At 37.8% G+C, this 6,225-nt stretch overlaps 1 protein-coding gene across 2 annotated transcripts in view; it reads right to left on the bottom strand.

The window, feature by feature from the left end:
- LOC107740062 (LIM domain-binding protein 1-like) overlaps window positions 1–6,225 on the bottom strand; it is a 35,815-nt gene that overhangs the window by 17,827 nt on the left and 11,763 nt on the right. The window contains exon 1 of one of the 2 annotated variants that reach the window (XM_016552338.1): window positions 3,731–3,775. The exons of the other annotated variant lie outside the window; for it this stretch is intronic. The gene's annotated coding sequence lies outside the window, so the exon portion shown is untranslated. Of the gene's footprint in view, window positions 1–3,730; window positions 3,776–6,225 lie in introns of those variants that run through there. 2 annotated transcript variants of the gene reach the window in all.

Genomic DNA, 6,225 nt, shown 5'->3' with positions numbered 1-6,225 from the left:
ACATTCTAGCAGACACTATACCAACAAAGCACAATTTAACTTAAAATTAATAAGTTAGTAAAATTATATTTTTTGGCCATCAGAGCCCCTTCTTGAATCAGGCATGTATTATTATTATATATATATATATTTTTTTTACTGTACATTTAAAACTTGCTGAGCAGAAGAGCCTTCTTTTAAAACATTAGAAAATATTACAGATCCCAATTTGAACACTATGTGTGATGTTATAATAAATGTATTAACAGAGCTGTTGTAATTATTATCATCATTATTATTGTCTTACTTTTTATTTTATTTTACAGAACAACAGTAAAATTACAATACTAACATTTATGAATGTTCTTGCTTTTTCTTTTATTTTGGCGGAAACGTGCAGGAAGACATCAATGCTTCTTTTTGTTGATAGAAGATTTATAAATGAGTCTCATTACGAATACGTCGCACGTATCGCATTGTCACGTGACTTGTAAAAAATCATAAAAATGTGACTGAGCAACTGACGAGTAACGCTGGTTCAGCGTTAGCTGGTTGCTATTTGATCGCGTCACGTGAGTATTGTTTGGTACAGTTTATTCGGTCTTTTCACTTATTCGAAAGAGCTTTTTTTGTTATTTTCGGCTGAATAATTTTGGTTACCGAACATTCGGTGCATCCCTATAATAAATAATTTATATATATATATAAATATTCACACAACATTGGCTATTTCTGGATGCTAAAACAAACATAAAAATTATTTACCAAGTAGGTGCTTTTAACCAAAGTGACTTACAAATGGCAATGAAACATAACCAGACAATGAAGCATGTGTTTGATAAGAAACATGAAACATGCTCATGGATATCTGTCTAAAAGAAACCCACATACACTGTAACCATTAAACATGTTGCTGAAGTTAAAAGCTGTGGAAAACGTATAAAATCCGCCTGTAAGCTTGAAGCAGCAACATGCATCAGATTATTTTCACGCATCAGACACCCGATAAACACATTGGGCCTACCTCTAAAAGACTGTACGAGTGGACAATTACGGCATTCTTTGGTCAAACACGCGAGCGTTTTCAAGAGAGACTCAGAGCAAATGCTGGACAGTCCAAAACTCAATCTGAAAACATGAAAATCTCAGCGTCCCGGCATCAGAGCACATCCTTCATTAAACATTCATAGCACAGACTTTGAGCCATTAAATATTCACTGGGGACGACACTGGACACAGGTTAGTCCTGTTCACGGACACAAATCCCTCTCACAACAACGCTACGCTTATCAATATTATCAATAGCCGCACTGCTGCAGGTCTGATGAAGGCTTTCTAAGAACAAGCAAGGAAAAAGTAAGTAATAGTAAATAGAAGGGAACACAATACGTCAATATGGTCTCTTAATGTAAATGTCTTGTATTAGCATCACTTCAAAGCTTGAAAACAACAACTTTCAACAGCGGCAAACAACTTTTCAATGCAGTTTCCAAATTAACAATAGCTTAAGGCTTGAATAGCTTTGCTCCAAACCACCAGAATACAGAAACAACTTTTACAGTATCTTCTAATCACATTGCAAAAAAAAAAAAGTGCTATTCTTCCTTAGTATTTCTTTCTCGTTTTCAAGTACCAATGTGCAAAGATTTAAAATTAAGACACATTGCTGGAGATGCACAATAACAGAAGACAGAATCTTGCTTTATGAAAAATTGATAAAAATTAGGTTTCTCCAAACAACATGTCAAAATGCATGATTCTGATTATTTATCAATGGTTTTATGAAATGCAGCAAGATGAATTAAACATCATGCATGTGTATACATCTGAAATAAATAGGTTTAAAGAAGAAATGAGCTGATCTAGAGTTTAAAACGGTTGTTCTTGGGCTGAAAAGCTTTTAAAATGTATCTGAAATACAATAAAAAGTCAGTTTACTTGTGAAATAAACCGAATAAGACGGTCTTCTTTGTGAAATAAACAGCAGATTGATCAAAATGAAGTGAGTTTATGATTAAAACATGAACAAATCTACTGATGGGCTCAGAAATTTTTTTTTATACCCAATTGTCAATGTCAATACTTAATGTCATGACTTTATGAATTTAAGACCTTCTGCTGTGATTTATGAATTGTGGTATTTTAAAAATTCATATCATAACAAAAATAAACACCGGTATTCGGTATGAACCGGTGTACCGCCCAGCACTAAGATATCACAATATACAGATTTATAATCAGATTAAAACATCAAACTGACGCAAAGCAGGAAGCACGCAAAAAGAAATCAGCATGTTTAGTGAGTAAATAAAATGTGAGCATTAGATCTTAAGAGCGTTCCATTAAGAGATATCGTTCAACGGCTGCTTAATGACTTTCTAAATCAAATCAAACAACAAACTTCCCGTGCAGTAAATTGCTTTCTTGAAAACATCAGCAGCAGCGCACATTACTTCAGGCTACAGCGTGGCCATAATCTAATTCCCGTCTGAATGTGGCACATGATAAGCTGAGTGCATACAGGACAGCAGACGTCATCACAGCGCAGAACATACAAGATTACATACAGACATGTTGTGTGGGTTTTCTAGCTGATGTAACGGGCTAATGGTCCATCGCATGTGAAAAGAGAGAAACGATGATCATCTGATCTGCTAATGATCTGTTTTCACCACAACACCACAGAGACCCTCGAGATGATGCTGATGGCTTCCAGTAAATGGAAACGACTGCGAAACAAGAGGAAAAACACTTTACAGAGTGAGTGCGGGAATATTTTACTCTTATAATAATAGAAACAAATAGTCTTATAGGACAAAAATAAACATGTCAAAATGCAGCAAGACAAATGAAACATCATGCATGTGTATACATCTGAAATAAATAGGTTTAAAGACGAAATGAGCTGGTCTAGAGTTTAAAACGGTTGTTCTTGGGCTGAAAAGCTTTTAAAATGTATCTGAAATACAATAAAAAGTCAGTTTACGTGTGAAATAAACAGAATAAGATGGTCTTCTTTGTGAAATAAACTGCAGATTGATCAAAATGAAGCGAGTTTATGATTAAAACGTGAACAAATCTGCTGATGGGCTCAGAAAAATTAATTTAATTCAAAGTAAATACAATGCTGATGGCTTCCAGCAAATGGAAATGACTGACTCAAGATGAAAAACACTTTACAGAGTGAGTGCGTGTGCTGATACAGTAATATTTTACTCTCATAATAACATAAACAAACAGTCTTATAGGACAAAAGCACCGTTTTCTCTAAATAACATGTCAAAATGCATGACTCTGATTATTTATCAATGGTTTATTCCTGGGCTGAAAAGCTTTGAAAATGTATATCTGAAATACAATAACTAAAAAGTGAGTTTACTCGCGGAATAAACCGAATATGATGGTCTTCACAGCAGATTGAGAGTGAAAATCTCTGGTCATGAGCTCATATGAACGGATCAGTCAGTGTTTACACTGTATTATCACACACACATTCAGTAATACAACGCGTTTACAGAGGAATCCCAGTCTGACTGACTTTAAGAAGCCGAAAGTGTCGTGTAAGCTGCTTTATAGACTGGAATGAGCTTGAGTGTTCATAAATGAAGCCTCTGATGAGGCCCGCGGCTAACACATGCTAATGCTAGCGGCGCAATAAAACACCGAAGAACCGTTGAAATAAAACACCAAAAGATCCGATAAAAGCGTCAAACCCGTCAAAATAAAAGTCGACAATGAAATTGAAACAAACCCCATCTGTGTGGTGAAATAACGGCGTGTAAAGAAATAAACCACCCTCAGCTTTACCTGAAACACTGCTGACTGGAGGACCGAGCGACTCCACACGGGCTTTATGTGAATCCCGGGACGCGGAGAATCACGAAGATCGGTGTGAAATCATGGGAAATGGCGGTTATTAAAGGCAGGATCGTCCGGTGTGCGTTAAGTCGCGCAGGTCCCGCGGCGCTTGTGCTCGACGAACCGCCTCAAGAGTCTTTGTGTTCAAGCGCCGAGCGAACAATAGACGCGCACAGGCCAGACTGATGCTCGCTCTCGCTCAGGTTTGTCTGCGCCGGCCCGTCTCTACAGACAGACTGTGCTCGCTGAGTCTGTACATCGTCAGTGTTTTCCTGAGTTTCACATCAGTCACTGTGCTCAGGTAGCTTGCCATGGTGTACTCTCGATTTAGTGCCGAATAACATTCTAATTTGTGTTGGTTTTTGATGGGTGATGTACTTGTGTTTCTCTGTGTTGCTGATTTGTGTGGGCCGAATGGTTGAGAGTGAGTGTGAGTTCTGAGGCTGGCTGATCTCTGTCGGAGTGATCTCTGTCGGTGTGATCTGTGTCGGAGTGATCTCTGTCGGTGTGATCTGTGTCGGAGTGATCTCTGTCGGTGTGATCTGTGTCGGAGTGATCTCTGTCGGTGTGATCTGTGTCGGAGTGATCTCTGTCGGTGTGATCTGTGTCGGAGTGATCTCTGTCGGTGTGATCTGTGTCGGAGTGATCTCTGTCGGTGTGATCTGTGTCGGAGTGATCTCTGTCGGTGTGATCTGTGTCGGAGTGATCTCTGTCGGTGTGATCTGTGTCGGAGTGATCTCTGTCGGTGTGATCTGTGTCGGAGTGATCTCTGTCGGTGTGATCTGTGTCGGAGTGATCTCTGTCGGTGTGATCTGTGTCGGAGTGATCTCTGTCGGTGTGATCTGTGTCGGAGTGATCTCTGTCGGTGTGATCTGTGTCGGAGTGATCTCTGTCGGTGTGATCTGTGTCGGAGTGATCTCTGTCGGTGTGATCTGTGTCGGAGTGATCTCTGTCGGTGTGATCTGTGTCGGAGTGATCTCTGTCGGTGTGATCTGTGTCGGAGTGATCTCTGTCGGTGTGATCTGTGTCGGAGTGATCTCTGTCGGTGTGATCTGTGTCGGAGTGATCTCTGTCGGTGTGATCTGTGTCGGAGTGATCTCTGTCGGTGTGATCTGTGTCGGAGTGATCTCTGTCGGTGTGATCTCTGTCGGAGTGATCTCTATCGGAGTTATCTCTGTCAGTCTCAGCACCAGCTGAAGGAGGGGACTCTTCGAGAGGCTCAGCTCTTGCTGTTTCAGGGCTTTATAATGGTATGTGCTGGGGCCACTTGTCTTTAGGTGTTTCCAGAATTTGATGGCTCTTTTTTGAATGTTTAGAAGGAGAGGGTATTGGCCTAATTCTGCCCTGCATCCGTTATTTGGTGTTTTTCTTTGGACTTTGAGTATTCTTTTACAGAAATCTAAATGCATATTTTTAATTGGATGTATTTCCCAGTTTAAAAAATCTAATTTTATAGGTGGACCCCAGACTTCACTGCCATATAATACAATTGGTTCAGTTACTGATTTGAAAAGTTTGAGCCAGATTTGGATTAGGATGTCAATTTGAATTGATGTTTTGATGGCATAGAAAGCCCTTTGAGCTTTCTCTTTGAGCTCATTCACAGCCAAAGTAAAGTTACCTGTTGGAGTAATTTTTAGGCCGAGGTAAGTGTATGTTTTTGTGGTTTCAATGGTTCTGTGTGATAGTGTAAATGTGTGTGTTAGTCCCTGAGATCTGGAGCGTAATCCAATCTCTCTCTCTCTGTCTCTCTTTCCCTCTCTCTCCGTCTCTCTCGCTCGCGCTCTCTCTCTCTCTTTCTCTCTCTGTTCTTTCACCTCATCTATTCTTCACCTCCTTCAATCTCAGGATTATCGCTTGTCTATAGTCAAAGCTTTATATATTATATATTTATAGATAACATTTATATAAAATTATGTATTATATATTTACAGTATAATAAATATTACAGTATAATAAATATATATAGTATTACAATAAAGTACAAAATAATGAATAAAAATATTTAAAAATTACAATATAATATTATTTTATAGAGAAAGAGAGCGATAAATAGTATAAAATAAAATAAGGTGCAAAATAATGAATAAAATATGATAACGATTATATTATATCATTTAATTATAATTATTAAAAATACATGTGTATATATAGTATTAAAATAATGTGTACAATAGAATAATGGATATAAATAAAAAAATATATATGTAATTATTAATATATACATAAATAGTATTAAAATAAGGTGCAAAATAATGAATGTAAGATTAATGAATTTTCTTACCTTATTTTAATAATATTTATAGGCCTATATGTATTAATAATACACACACTCACACACACACACACACACACACACAGTCTGGTCAGCTATCCTTGTGGGGACTC

The sequence above is a fragment of the Sinocyclocheilus rhinocerous genome, unplaced genomic scaffold (assembly GCF_001515625.1).
Source record: "Sinocyclocheilus rhinocerous isolate Xijiao unplaced genomic scaffold, SAMN03320098_v1.1 scaffold1186, whole genome shotgun sequence".
NCBI lineage: Eukaryota > Metazoa > Chordata > Actinopteri > Cypriniformes > Cyprinidae > Sinocyclocheilus > Sinocyclocheilus rhinocerous.
The sequence above is the reverse complement of the archived record's forward strand: the minus strand, read 5'-3'. Positions and strand labels throughout refer to the sequence as shown.